Raw genomic sequence first — 16,048 nt, 5'->3', positions numbered from 1 at the left:
TTCAAGGACTGTTTGGGCCACCACCCAGTTTTCATGCACTTGAGGCCCTTACCCTCTGCAAACCTCATGGCAGGCTACTTCTGCCTTCCAGTTGCTAACTGGGAGAGATGTACACCTGACCTGATGTTTAAGACACTGCTTTAGGTACCATCACCTTAGCACCTTCTGTCCCATTGTCATCCTTTTTGTGTTTGCTCCCACTAAACTGTTTTCTCATTCTTAAGGGCAAGTGACACATTCTCATTTCACTTTGACCGTGAGCCAATATTCTGTGCTGAGTACTGAGTGAAGTGTTTCAAAATAAGTAATTACCACATTGAGTTCTTGCAGCTACAATACTAGGTAAGAAGTCGTACCATTTGTGACTGCTCAGCAACTCAGCCCACCTTCTCCCTCTTTTTCACTATTTGCCTTTCTGCAGGTGTGCAGAGTGCACGTTCAAAGAACAAAATCCAGAGTCAAGCATCTCAGTCTCCTATCTAATCAGATTCCTGCTATCTATATGAACTTCGGAGAGTTGTTCCACTTCCCTGTAAGTTCATTTTGTCTTCTATAAACGCAAGCGGTGATGGTTCTTACTTTGCAATGACACTGTAAGAACCAAAGGCAAAAGCACCACAACAATTTCTGAAACACGAGCTTTTGGTACACGTTCAAAGGGGCCATACAATCCTCCTTCTATTTGCTCACTTCTTACCTGGCACGATCCCAATCCACAACTGCTCTCCCACACAACCAGCAGGGTGTTGCATGGAAGCAGGGCTGCCGGGATTAGAATTGTCACCCATGTGGGATCCCGGTATATGCAAGGCAAGGACTTTAGCCACTAGGCTACCATGCCAGGCCCAATATGAGATTTAAAAAAAAATAAGGAAACTCTTCAGATCACCCATGCATTCTTCCCTCACATATTTTTCTTCACTCTCCCTCATCAGGAACTGTCAAGAGACTAGCAAGTTATTTTCTTATCAATTTGATGGCTTAAGCCAGTTTCATTTATTTTATATTGTGAATTTGACTGCTTAGAATTTTTGTTCTTCATTTTAGCCATTTATATCTCATTTTCTTAATGAGAAAATCTAGGAATTATAGCTTTATTGTCATAGTAAGTAATATTAAAATAAATGGCAAACAATGAATTGGTGAATTAAAACACCTAACAATTGGATTGGAGAAATATAAAGACTCTGGATTCAGTGAACCAGCACCAGTCTAATTTAAATATCTAATTAAAAGTTACTTGGAGGCTAGGCTTACGCAAACTGCATTGCGGTATTCTATGACTGGGAAGAAAGTGTGGTAACAAGAAGAAAAATTGGAATTGCATGAAGAAACGGGAATGAACTGTAATGTTTAATCAGAATACTCAATTTTAATCAAGCACATCTAACTCTACATTTCATTACTGCTGCCTCAGAATATGCTGTCCCTGGTGCTGAAACTGCGGTTCACTGTTGTAACAGCAGAGGAACCAAGCTTCAAGCCAGGCAAGCAAGGGTTTTTGTTGGCTGAAGTACTATTTATCCAAACTTGCCAGAGAGTGATGGAAGAAAAAAAGAGAAGGTTTGTGATTAGACACGCAGAGATTAGAGCTGCTTTGACAGGAGCAAGCCCGCCAGTCGGCAAGCTGATTCATTTGAACACTATTTATAGCAGAGGGCTATTTAGCACATTGTCAAGTACGACATTCTAAGATCGCAGCATGATCATCAGTACAGACAGCTAATGAACAATGACATATTTAGATTGCCTACGTAGTGGTGATAGAATTCTTCCTGCCTAGTTGTACATACCCTATCATCATGTGGAACAAGCACAAAATATCTGAAGTTCGAAAGTCAGCCTTGCTTTCAGAGGCTCATCAAATCTAGTGCTTTCAACTTGAAAGTGTTTCCCTTTGCCTCTGTTCTCACCTGTGGTGAGAGTGAGTGTCTTAGTCCTGCAATATGGACTAGCAACAACTCCACATACTTTACTGCCTCGTTGTGAGAATTAACAGGAGGCTACGAGTTTAGAGAAGTAATGCAGTTAGGACCAGTAGCCTGGAAAGTACCAAACTCTTAATATTACCAATGCTGATAAAAATTTTAATTTTTCCCAGCTAAGGAAGTGTAGAGTTATCATTTGCATAAGGTTCTCGAAAGTAAGCCTAAGTGCTAAGCTAAACCCTGTCCATAGTTTAGTTAAAAAGTGGTTTCTTTCCTGGAGGGAAGGTATCATGGCTCCCTTCCCTAAAAGTGTTTCCAACACTTAATATTAATAACAGTCTCTAATCTCTCAAACAGCTCCTGCATTTTCCTTTGCTTACATTTTAATATCAACGGTTTAGCTCATTCATCCATTTATGCAGCCATTTTAACAAATTTCTTTCTTTACCAAGCTCCTTTCATGACCCAGGCTCTGTGGGAAGCTCTTAGAAAAGCCAGTCAAGGAGCTTTTCAAATCCTCTGCCATGGATGCAAAGAGCAACACTGAAGATAACTTATGTTATGCTTGCACATAAACACATGCGTACACACATTAAACAGGTTTTGTTATTATCCCCAGACAAGGAAACAGGCCTTGGAGAGGGAAGATCTTCCTTGGGCACACTGCCTAGGACTCAATGCCAATGGTCCAAGTCCAATCTCTACTCATACTTCATGGCTGGGCACTACATGTTAAAGGTGATTCCTACCCTCTCTTCCCACTTCCCCTTTCTTGGAAGGGTGTCAAGAACATAACTCAGGGAAAGAGTGTAATTGAAGGACTAGGACTTCCTAGGGAAGGGCACAGTCCCATCTTCCCCACACTTCTTGCAGACATTGTGTCAATAGTACGAACCAAGACAAATCTCTGTGCTCAAAATGAGGTGAGCACAGCAGATGAATTTACTGCTTATCTTTAGTTTTGCTTCCCTTCCTAATGAACAAATGAGTAAATCAATAAAATGCCAGGTGAAATGCACCACTTCTACTCCAATAAAACAGTTTTGTTTTTGTTTCTTTTCCCTAGAAAAATCTAAGCAAGCCAAACAACCAGAGGCTATTTTCACAGTTTAACATCTAACAAAACACAGCAGTGGTAATTAAAACAATCTGGGGCCAGGGAAAGATGGGAGGCAAATCTGTCACCATTGCGGTTATCAACAAAGGTTAAAAAAAAAAAAAAAAGAATCCTGGGGAATGAAGCAGAAACATTGACAATTTGTTAGATCTAACCCGAGTGAATCACAGGCAAATAAAACAGCAGAGACTGTCGCTAGGGGAAATGTCAGCTTTGTGCAAAATGTCCACAGAACAAAAAAACATTAAAAGATGTGCTTGTGGGCTCCCAAGGCCAGGAAAGACCCAGATTTCCTTTGTACAAATGGGAATTGTCTCCAAAATTAGTCTGTGGAAATGACTCGAGAGAAAGACTGTTCTGGTGCATTCAACTAGTGTCTTTAAGGCTTAACTACGTCAGTTCATATCCTGCCTTGACGGTATTTGAAGCTTTGAGTTAACTTAAAATTAAGAATACTATAAGCTTTTCATGTTCAGTTAGTGTTCCTTTACTTGTTCCTCAGAACTTCCATCCCACGGCAGAATCCTTTCTATCCTCAACTAGTGTAATGTTTCTTAGCATCTTCAAGCTTGTGATCAGCACCTCCCAGGGTGAAATCAGCAAGAACCACTCTGCAAGACATTTGAACCCCTGGCTGTTTTTCCTGACCCATTTTGTACCAAGAAAAATCAAAGCTTTCCCAGTCTGAAACATGAAACCTGGTAGAGTTTTCCGGTGCTCTACATTTCACATAAGGGCTGTTTTACAGTAACAGTTTGATGAATTCTCCCAAACAAGGAAACCACTCATTAAATTTAGGGCAGTTTTGCTAACCTCGTTTTTCTTTTCTTCTTTGCTGGTTAAGGGATGTCCAATTAGACAATATGACAATTGCAGTAGGAGGAGCAACAATACTTTTATGCCACTGTAAGGGCTTAAGGAAAACACTGTCATTATTTTAATCCTTAAAACAACTCTACTGTGAAGGCAATGGTTTCTCCAACCCCGAAAGCAAGGAAACACTTTTAAATAGTGAAGGCATTAAATACTGAAAAACTGAAACTTCATTACTATTTAATACTGCTTAAACATTTTACTAGATGTTTGATCTGTTAAGTTGCCATGTAGCAGAAGGTAGCTTTGTTGCACATTGAGCAGAGGTTTTCAAATATTTAGAAATTCACTGGGTTTTCTCTGGTTTGCCAGAAAAAAATGGAGAGTGGTAGATGACTACTTTCTGTAACACCTTTGTTTAACTTATCCTTGAAACACTACAATTATAGTATCAAAAATACTAGATGTAGAAACAACAAAAATTAAGAAAAGAGATGAAAAGGAAAATAAATATTGTATCTTTTGGGGAATGAAGAGAAAGAATATTTATGATTTTTAAGCACACATCCCATCTTAAAAAAAAAAAAGAAAAACTCAAGGTCTTATCTTTTCCAAGGAATCCTATCTACTTCTGAGATGGATTTACAACTTTACGAAATACAGTAAGTAGAATAAGATGGACTCCCTGAATGACACTGCTCCGGTGATTTAGAAATGGTCTCCTTACAGCTGGCACTGTGGCATAGTAGCCTTGCAGAGGCATCGTACAGGATTACTGCTTCATATCCCAGCTGCTCCACTTCTGATCCAGCTCCTCGCCTACAGTCTGGAAAAGCAGTGGAGGATGGCTTGAGTCCCTCGGCCTGCACACACAGCAGAGCTGGAAGAAGCTCCTGGCTCCTGGCTTCGGATCGGCTTAGCTCCAGCCACTGACGCCATTTGGAGAGCGAACAAGCAGGTACTAGGTTATCTGTCTCACACTCACTCTCCTCTCCATAATACTGTCTTTCAAATAAAAATAATTCCTAAAAAAATAGAAATAATCTGCCATTTACATTGACACTACCTGGAGTCCAGCCATCCATCACAGCATTAAGAAGAGGGACAAATCCACAGAACATCAGGACACTCTGAATATGCATTTTAGAGTTCTTGTCTAGAAGTCACTGAAGATATACCAAAAGAACTCTAAGTAATTAAGAATAGTAGCAATAACAACAGTTGCATTAGTAGTAGTAGTCATATTGAATGAAGGGCTACTATGTGCTGTCATCATGCTGCATGCTAATTTATTTAATCCCCACAACTCAACATCACTCATTTGCAGAAGACGGAAGTAAGGCTCAGAGGGTAGTCACTTGTCACAGCTATATAATTAGCAAGGATTAGAGCTGGTTTTAAGCAAAATCTGTCTGAGCATGGAGCTAAAGTTTACTCCTTTAAAAAGCAAATGGAGATATTAGGCACAGTGTTTAAGATTCCACAATCCAATAACAGAGTGCTTGGGTGCAAGTTCCAGCTCTCATTTCAACTCCAGCTTTGTGCTATCCTGCATCTTTGCAATGAGTGCTTGCTGCTGGCATCCACATGGGAGACCCAAATTTAACGTCAGCTTACACGCATAAGGCTGCCTGGCTCCAGCTATTGCGGACATTTGGGGAGTGAGCTGGTAGATTAAAGGCCACCCTCCACCATAAAACAAACATGCATCAATAAATGCACTGCTTTCCAAAGTAAAATGAGATCCGTTATTGCCACAAAGATGGATTAGACACACTGTTTCTTATTTCTAGATACAACTAAAACCCTGGAAGTTATGCAGAATACAAACTAACAAGGATTTTGCAGAGAGAAGAGAATACAAATAAACTATGGAACTCAAGGCCCCACAGAACAATGTTTCATAGCATATCCCCTGGATTTTCTTTTTGCCTTGTATATTCTGCACGTGGAGCAGAAAATGTGACATGTAATGAATGCTGAACAGAAACCGAGAGAGTAAAGATAGAAAGCTAAACTGCATCCATCTAATGAACCAAAAGACTAGAATAGAATAGGAAAACTAAACAGTAACCATACTATCATCTCCAACCAACCCAGAAAAAAACTAACAGCCTACCTATGGCAATAACTACATTAAATGTAAAGGATACAAATGTATCAAAAGATATTGATTAGAAGATGCATTTAAAATATCTCCCAAATATGGTATGGAGAGGGAAAGGATATAACTGACCAGTTAAGACATTCATGTATCCTAAACTGAAGTACCTGGCTTAAGTTCAAGGCTCCAGCTTCCTGCTAATGCATGCCTTGCAAGACAGTGGGAATGACTCCAGTAATTGGGTTCCTGTTAGTCACAAGCTAGGCCTGGATTAAGCTCCTGGCTTTTATCTCAGTCCAGCCCCAGCCATTGGGAGGACTATCGGAGAAAAGCTTTCAGTCTAGCTCACGGTCACTCTAATATTTTAAGTTTCTTAACTGTAAGCTACCCATATTTTTTAAAGCCCTCTGCAAATGAAAGAATACAAGCATGGTGAATGCAAATGGGTGAAAAAAGATGTCAGATGCAAACAGTACATAAAAGAAGAACCAAAGAATTGTTACATTAGTAACAGATAAAATAGGCTTCAGAGAAATGAAAATTGCTAAAAACAGGGTCACTATCAGATGACAGAAATGTGACCCAAGGAAACAGAGCAATACTACACGTCTGCCACAAGCAAGATAAAAAACATTCAAGGTTCAAACTGATAAATGAAAAACAGACACACCCACAATTAAATCAGAAAATATGGAAACAAAACCAATGTCCTCTACTTGGTAAACAAATACACGGTATCTACATAATGATGGCTACTCATTAACAATGGAGATGGGTTATTCATGCACACAACATCAATGAATTTTCAGACTTATACTGAGTGAAAAAAAAGTTAATCCCAAAGGGTTGGTTATATGCTGCGTGAGTCCATTTATGTGACATTCTTCCAATGGCAAGTTACAGACTTTGAAAACAGAATAATCATTATCAAGAGGTAAGGAGGGGATGGGACCATAAGAGACCACAGATATAAGATTATAGAAGGGCAAAATTGAGAACACTTTGGTGATCTAAGTTCTCTGCATCTAGATTATATCAATATCGTGAATGTTATGTTTTATTATAGTTTTGCAAGACATGGCCACTACAGAATTGGATAAAAGTGTTCTGTTACTGTTTTTAAAACGCACATGCATCAACCCTTTTCTCAAACTGAAAATCAACTTTTACAAAATGGTCAGCATGGGTTTAGAGGTAATCCTATCACAATCTGGCACAAGACACTCCTCCATAAGCTTCTCTGGTAAATAAGCAGGTAGTTGTCACCTGTACAGAGATCTTCCAAGAAACCCACACTCCAGTTTCCCCTTACAAGCCCATAAAGTTTTGATTCAGCATTTTATTTTCATCTCTAACTCTAAATATACATATACATGCTAATTCATGTATATGCATGCTAATGCACAGTCATGATTCCTATTTTCCACTGCATGTCTTTTTTTTTTTTAAGATTAATTGAATGGTAAATAAACATGAAAAAATGCTCAAGTTCCCTGGCAATAAGGGAAATCCAAATTAAAACATCAATGAGGTACCACCTAACGCCAGTAAGACTGGCCCACATGAATAAAAGCACCAACGACACTTGTTGGCGAGGTTGCGGGGAAAAGGGAACCCTACTCCACTGCTGGTAGGACTGCAGGTTGGTACAGCCTCTATGGAAATCACTATGGAGAACATTCAAACAACTCAAATTCAACATACCGTATGATCCAGCAATAGCCCTCCTAGGAATATATCCAAAACACCTGTTTTATGAGAAACCAACATGCACCCCTATGTTCATAGCAGCACAATCAGTAATTGCAAAAACATGGAAGCAACCATCAGCAGAGGAATGGATAAGAAAGCTATGGTTCATCTACTCCATGGAATACTACTCAGCTATTAAAAAAAACAAAATGCAGTTTTTTGTGGCCAAATGGGCCAAACTGGAAACCATAATGCTAAGGGAAATGAGCCAATCCCAAAAGGTTAGATACCACATGTTTGCCTTAATTTAAGATGATATGTTATGCAAAACATGTTATTTTATGTATGTTATGTTAGACGTTGTGTATAAGCTAAAATTGAAATGCCAATGAGGTGACCACAGAATGTGGTTAAGAAATCGCATTTGTTTTCAACATATTGGTTACTCAATACTGTATCAATTAATTCCACAACGAAGTTAATTATTGCGGAGGGTATGTTGGAGCTTTTAATTGATCGGGATGATACTCTGCTGGTTCTGCCCTCGGACCAGACAGGGTCTCCCCAAGAAGCTGAGGAACTTGACTGGACTATAAGATGTTGGACTCTATGTTTAGTTTGCTTTCAAAGAGGGAATCTCAACTGAACTTGAACTGCGGTTATGCAACAAGGTGGAGTAATCCACCATGGGGGGAGGGTGTGGGGAGGGGTGGGGAGAATCCCAGTACCTATGAAACTGTATCACATAATACAATGTAATCGATGAATAAAAAAAAACAAATAAACTTATTTGTCACAAAATAAAAAGATTAATCGATTGATGGACCAATGGGAAAGTCAGAGCTATAAAGAGGGAAAGACAGAAAAAGAGATCTCCCATTGGTTGGTTCAATCCTCAGATGGCCTCAACAGCCAGAGCTAACCCAGGTCAAGACTATAAGTCAGGAGCCCCTTCCAGCCTGAAATACTGGTTGCAGGGGCCCCAGCACTTGGACCTTCCTCTGCTGCTTTTTGCAGAGTATCAGTAGGAGTTTGATTGCAATTGGAGCAGCTGGGATTCGAGCATGCACCAATACGGAATGCTGACATCACAGGTGATGGTTTTTAGTTGCTATACCACAATGCCAGACCCACTGAAAATTTTAAATCAGAATGATGACATTGACAAACACTGGGTTACTATAGCAGTACATATGGCACAACAGATGGCTCACATGTCATTGATATTACTACCAAAGCTCATCTGCCTAGCGACCAGTCAGTAAACGTTACCAGTAAACACTGTCATATGAAAAAAATGCTGAAAAAGTTTGAGTTATGAGAACTCAGTGCAGGAATAGCATCACATACAGTTTCACATGAAGGCATATTCTACAGCTTACAGACTCCAGAATCATGACCCTCAATAAATTGCTTTGCTTTATTCTTGCTTTTATTTTATTCATTTTAGTAGGGGTTAAGAATGCTCCAAAAACTTCTGAGAAGCTAATGAAAGTTTGAACTTTGTCTTCGCCTCCAAAAAGCCTTTTTATTATACTTAAATAGACATATTATTCATGAATCAATAGCTGTCAGGAATACCATCTAGATAATATTTACAGTTGTGTTCTTACAAACACCATGTAGTCAACAGAATCATTGTAAAAGCACACTAAGTAGAAGCACTACCAGTTGTACTGGTCATAGAAACTCTCAATGTCGAGACTCTCACCTATGTTTGAAACACAGTCTTTGAAGAGATGTAGAGCTTTCTCTGTGTTCTCTATTTTTGCTGCAATACATGTTGAATCCACACAACTCCCATCAAATCTGTAAGTGAATTTTTATTGGACCATCCTTCATGACATATTCTAACTTTATTACTGCTTCAAACTCCACCTTAGTTCAAGCCAGTCTTCTCTCTCCTAGACCATTACAATAATCCAAACTGATCTTCATTTCCACTTCTGTCTTCTATGAATTATGCAAAAACCAGCACAGTGAGCCCTATGTCCCCACTTGGAGTCCTCTAACCAGTTCCTACCATCTTTATAAGAAAACCCAAAGTCCTCTCAAGGACGAACAGACCTTCCTAAGTCACTACAGATACACTCTGCTCTCATGAACAGTCTTCTTCCTCCTCACTTCCTGGGCTACAAATGCCCTGATCTTATTGTTCTTTGTCAGGACTTTAATCGCTGGCTACTCACCAAAGTACTTCTTCCCAGATTTGATTTCAGGTTCTGAAAATTTAAAACATGAAAACCCTCCACTATATAAATAACAATAGAGGTAGGGTGAAAGTATATGAGCTGGAAAACATGCCATAAATATAATTTAAAAATGAAGAAGTAAAAGAGCAGTAATGTAGCAGGGCAAGTCGTAGCCTGTGTTCCAGCACCCTTAATGGGTGCCAGTTCAGTTCCCAGGTCCTCCACTTCTGATCCAGCTCCCTGCTAATTTGCTTGGGAAAGCAGTGGAGGATGGCTCCAGCACTTGAGCTCCTACACCTATATTGGAAACGTAGAAGCAGCTCCTGGTTTCTGCTTTTGGACTGGTCCAGCTCCAGCAGATTGTAGCCATTTGGGGAGTGAACCACAGGATGGAAGAGCTCGCACTCTCACTTGCTCTTTCCTCTGCCTTTCAAATAAATATTTAGCACAAATCAATGAATATTAAGCTATTAAAATATGAAATACATTTCTTTGTAGCCAAATGGGCGCAACCGGAAACCCAAATGCTAAAGGACGTGAGCCAATCCCAAAAGGTCAGATAGCATATATTTGCCTTAATATAATATAATGTCAATTCCAAAAATTGTACCTTCTGTGAATTGTAACTTATCGCACTTGTCTGTGCTACGTGCAATAAGATCTTGTGATGTAACCTATTAATAATTCATGAGAGTCTGCATATGATCACCTGAGATTGTTAATTGTTATTACTACCGCCCATTGGTAACAATGATCTAGTCCGTACTGCACTCCCATTTGAACCATACAGGTCATATGTTACCATTAATTACTGCAGGAAGATATTGGACACTCTTGCACCACCCTAGCGTCACATTGATACCCATGCTACAAGTTCGGCAACACCACGGAGATGAAGATTCACTATTTCATTTTATTTAATTTTTCTTTCTTTTGTCCCTCTCAACTTGGGTGGGACTGTACCTAAGGGGAGGTATAATGGAAGCGCAGTGGAAATAAATATGTCCATAGGCAAAAACAGAGAGAAGTATATCCCTGTACTTGTAATACAAGGATGGTATCACAGCGAAACGACAGATAAGCCCCTACGTTGTTGGGAGACACCTCAATGGCAGTATGATGGACCTCTGAGGGTACTCTAAAGACACCTATTGAAAGACTGGAGAGGAGAACAATGGGGATTGGGGAAAGTGAAGGGAACCAATGCCTATTAAACTGTGTCATAAAATTTTTAAAAAATCAATGAATAGGAAAACCCTGCATTAAAAAAAATCACCTCCATAAGATTGTCTTCATTTGCCTTGCTGCTACCTTATTAAGTAACATCAGACATCACATGCTTTCTACAATTTATTATTAACCACCTTGCTACTAGAATACAAATACACAGGTAGGGAACACATTTTGGTCATTACTCTATTCCCAGGACCTAGCAAAGTACCTGTTATGCTGTAGTACTTTGTCAATAGATGATGCAAGAAGCTCAAGTATTAGCTGGAGAGTCACAGTCCTCCGAGACGGAGATAAGGTTTTCCTGGACAAGCAGCACGTGACCTCCACCATCACCTCATACCTGCCCTGTACACTAAAGAAGCCTACCCAAGACCTATGATGTGTCACAAGACTATGTTCTCACCTGTTGTTCTGCCTGCTCACATTCTCAGCTATGAATAAACGTACTGTTCTACACATGCAATTCCCCCCAACAAATCTCACACATGGCAAACTGGATGTTTAATAAACTTAAAAAAGATTTCTGGACAAAAAAGGGAAGGGTATACAAAGACATTGAAAAGAACAGTCCTTTGTAAATATTAAACACTCGTTTTCTTAAAAAGTCTCGGGAAATTGTCCCCTCAGAGTTGTTTATGCACACACCATCCTGTAAGTTCTGCTGAGTTCCCACTAAGCTCCCAGGCCAGCTCTAGACAGTGAGTGCTCCTAACGTCCCCCTTCCTAAAGTCAAAACACTTTCCTCTCTTCACCTCACCAGGAGCAGCTGCCTTTCTCCTTACTTGCAATTGATCATCTAGTCTCCTGCTACAGGATCCCTCCTTACAGCCCAAAAGGATTTTTATAGCAATTTCCCAAATAAGATTCCTTTTTAAAATAGAGAAAGTCTACATATTTGCATACCACGATGACTTAAGGAAAAATTACTAGAAAGCATTACTGAACTCACTGTAAGTTTCCATCATTGAATCTTTTGTTAAGCAGTCCATTCCAGAGAGCAACTTCAATCAGGCAAGGGTCTGTTGGTCTTTCTTGTGTTAACAGTTTCATCATACTCAAAAGGGCTAATGATTTATTGTCATTAGAATACACATTTTCTCCAAGGGAAACTGAAAAGTGAGAATGTGAAAGGATAAAAGCAGCCATGCTTGCAGATTCTTGGCATGCTTGTCAACTATTTTCACTTTAGAAATTGCCACTGGGAGAAAAATGTCAGGAATGTTTGTCTAATAAGTTGGAAATGTTAAGTGGAAAAAGTTATATGTAGGCCAATAATTAGTGTGTCATCTAAAAATGACGTCTGCAGTGCTATCATTTGCCTGTGAGACGTATGGTCTTGCTTACCTCAATAAGGCCAACTGCATGGTAATTCAAGACTACCAGAATTCTGAGGAGTTCCTCACAGTGTTGGCGGTCAAAGGGCTGTGTCTACCACCTGTCCTGGCCTTGGATGGCTCCAAGACAATTGTCATCTTGGCTACGGTGCCATGGCAGTTGCATTTGCAGCGGTTAAAGATCTCTAATCATTTATGTTCTTGCTACTCAAAACTAATCGGTAATCATGTACATGTCTTCTAACACCCTTTTTAATGAACCACATAAGTCTCATCAGGATATCCCCAGTATCTGGTATTCTGTGATAGCAGCACATTTCTAGAATCCTGTCTGCCACCTCAAACCATGGTGGGCAATGGGAATTCACACATCCAAAGCTTTATGCCTCTACAAATTTCTCTTAAAAACTCCTTTTCCAGAAGGCTTGCTATATATGTTCAGGGATCATACAGTCTTGTCTGCAATAATCTTCCCTCTGTATATTAATGAATTACACAAAGTTACACAAGAAATCAGTAACAGTGAAGATCAAGAGGGGATACTGTAGTAGGTAGATGGTGGACATCAGAAAAGGAGAAATTTCTCAATTTAATATCTGATATGTGAAAAATAAGTTATACAATCAGGACAGGCATTTGGAGCAGTACTTAAGATGTCATTTGAGATATGAGTCGAAGCAGTAACTATCAGGGAAGAAATAAGTATAAAAATAATTTAAATAAGTATCACACAATTTCCCACTGTGCTCCAAATTTCCAATCATGGACTTGAAAATGACAACTGTAAAGATGGAAACACTCCAGGTGTAACAGCAAAAACATCCCTGAAGTAAAGCAGCATCATAATGATAAAGGATTGTGCACAGGTTTTCTTAAACAACACGTTAGGCTGCAATCTTCATTGAATCTGAAAAAGTTTTTTAAACCGGAGAGGGAAATTAACTGAAGAAATTTCTACTGCTTATGTGCAATAAGAAATTTAAATATCCCACAGATGGATTCCCTACTGGAGAACTGAAAGGTACAATTTACATGTTTCTCCTAACTTTTTATAGCATAGAAGAGACAAACAACGAAAAGGGTAATTAAAATACCATGTGATAAAAAAAACAATTCCAGAAATTTATCTAAATAACAAAGGGAACACAAAAAAACCTCTAGAAAAAAATGGGAAACATTTTCACCCACTTTATGGTAAGAAAAAAGTGTAATAAAAATCGTTTCCAAAGAGGAAACAAGGAATAAATCAGATAACACTAAGAATGAAAAATCTTCATTGAAAGACACAACAAAAAGAATGAAATGAGCCACAGAAATTGTACTCTGATTATATGTACAAAAAAAAATCACTCCTACAAGTAATGAAAGAAAAGTACTCCGACAGACAACTTTTGCAAGACTCACAAACTCATCCACAGGATAGCTTTGCAAAACATTTGTTACGTACAACAAGGAAATGATAGCCACAATGAACCACCACCACATGGTCATCAGAATAGGAAACTGCTGATAGCACTCACTGTTGATAAGGATTGGAAATTAGGATCTATATGCAAGCCTAGAGAGGAAATTGCTTAGAAACTACTTTGGAAAAATTTTAGTAGTATCTGCTGAAGCCAAACATCTACCCACTTTGAATCCCAACATATGCATCCATGAAAAATAGAACTTTCACTGAAAGATGGGAATAAAAGCTTCCACAACACATTATGTGCAAAAAAAATTTTTAAAAAACTAAAAAATACATGTCCATCAATAGTAAAATGGATAAACAGTGGTCTGCTCATTCACAATAATACCAGTAACAAAAATAAAATGTCTGCTATGGACCCAACACAGAAAAATCTAACAGAAAAATCATACATAAAATTCTATATACTGCATGATTCCACATATATGAAGGTCTACAACAGGCGAAATTAAAATAAATAAGATGACCACCTTAGACTTCAAAGAACTACACTGACTGCAAGGAAACAGTGGTTTGAGGAGGCTGCACATGTTCCATCTTGGCCTGACAGGTGGTTATGTAGGCATACAGATTTCAGGATAAGTAAGCAGTGCAGTTTTATCTGAGAATCTTCCTGAATAAATATTATACTTACAGGAGATTTTAAAAGGTAACTCATCATGAGTGCTCCCCAAGAGTTCACCGAGGATCATATATGGAGAAGCCCAACATTGGTTTAGGCGACTGTAAGGATCTGCTTCACTAGGTGGCTACACACAACCCAGAAGATGAATAAGAGCATCCTCCATGTCAGTGAGAGAATGTTCCAGAACAAAAACGTGCGCAATGAGAGATTTAGTACCTTCTAGGAAGGGTAACAAATTTTACACATAAAATCATACTATTCCCGAATCAAAGATAAAACATAACTTTGCATTATGAGGGACAAAAGAGGAATGAGGATAAAGGACAAATAAGAAGATTCAGATTTGAAAAGGTGTCTTAAGCCTTGTTAGGAAATTCAGACTTGGCTCTTGGGAACTAAAAAAGAGCTGTTTTCAGAGAAATGAGAGTAGTTTTGCACTTGCAACCACTGAATCTGCACTGAGCATTGAAAACAGAAGATGGGAGAAAGGCCGAAATTTCAATCAGGGAGACCAAAGTAGAGGCTTTTAAAAATGGACATTTTCCAACAGTTCTTAGCAAATGATCATGTATATGCAAAGGAAAATATCTGACATGACTTCCACCTCATTTTCTCAGGAAAGAACAATGGAGGAGGAAAATCTTGGGTGGCAACACTGCTGCCAATGGACCAGCTACAATGGATACTTCAGATGCCAATACCACAAGAGTCTAAACATCTCGAATGGACTCTTACTTTTCTAAGTCTCTGAGCCTTTCATTTCCCAACAGCCACCTCATTTCAGGGGTTCAGTAGAGACTCACATGGTCATCATTGTACATTCTCACTCCGCATAGAAAACTGTCTCCACCTCTCATACTTGGATACCTACCGAGACTCAGCAAAGTGTCTGAGGCATAACAGGGCAGCATGGAGGTGAAACGCACCCCACTTCGCTCCTTCCTGTAGGGTATCAAAGAAAGCTACTCTTCATGTTTCTTACAACAAGGTTTCCGTAGTGTAGTGGTTATCATGTTCATTCAACATCATGTTTCTTACTCCATGACTTACCCGGAGCTCTGTGAAGACCAGTCAAGAAGCCACATTCACTCATGCGCTGTAGCATTAAGACAAGGACCAGACATCTGCGAAGCAACTGTGAAAGAAAAGCCTTCAATGAGTCATGAGTCACCTCCATGAACTTCCCACAACCCTTGTTTTTTCTCAGTCTAGGCAACAAGTGACCGTCCTGGACCTTGGCTGGTGGGGCTGATTTCCATGGCTCCCAAGGCCTGTTTCACTGATTTTTTTTTACAAGGGCCAGCTGTGTTCACACAGATAGGCAGCATCATCATTTGTCCAACAGCCTTGAAACAAATGCACTGACAGCTTCATCTCTTTGTCATGGACACTCAAATGCAGACCCTGTCAAACAGTGGGGACATGTTGGCATCCCATGCTTAATGTCCCCATTAACCCACAGATACACATTAAGGTGATGAATTCTGTGTCAGCTCCTTTTATTTATCACCTCCGAGATGAGCTGTTAAAGGACCACAA

The 16,048-nt window shown here is 39.3% G+C and overlaps 1 long non-coding RNA gene across 1 annotated transcript in view; it reads right to left on the bottom strand.

Annotated features, from left to right (window-relative positions):
* Positions 1–15,646, bottom strand: part of LOC131482974 (uncharacterized) — a 108,588-nt gene extending 92,942 nt beyond the window's left edge. The window contains exon 1 of the long non-coding RNA XR_009247451.1: positions 15,560–15,646. This is a non-coding gene — a long non-coding RNA (uncharacterized LOC131482974). The remainder of the gene's footprint in view (positions 1–15,559) is intronic.
* Between the last annotated feature and the right edge of the window lie 402 nt (positions 15,647–16,048).

This window comes from Ochotona princeps, chromosome 22 (genome assembly GCF_030435755.1).
Source record: "Ochotona princeps isolate mOchPri1 chromosome 22, mOchPri1.hap1, whole genome shotgun sequence".
In the NCBI taxonomy this organism is placed as follows: Eukaryota; Metazoa; Chordata; class Mammalia; order Lagomorpha; family Ochotonidae; genus Ochotona; species Ochotona princeps.
Note: the sequence above shows the minus strand (reverse complement) of the source record. Positions and strands in the feature narration are given on the sequence as shown.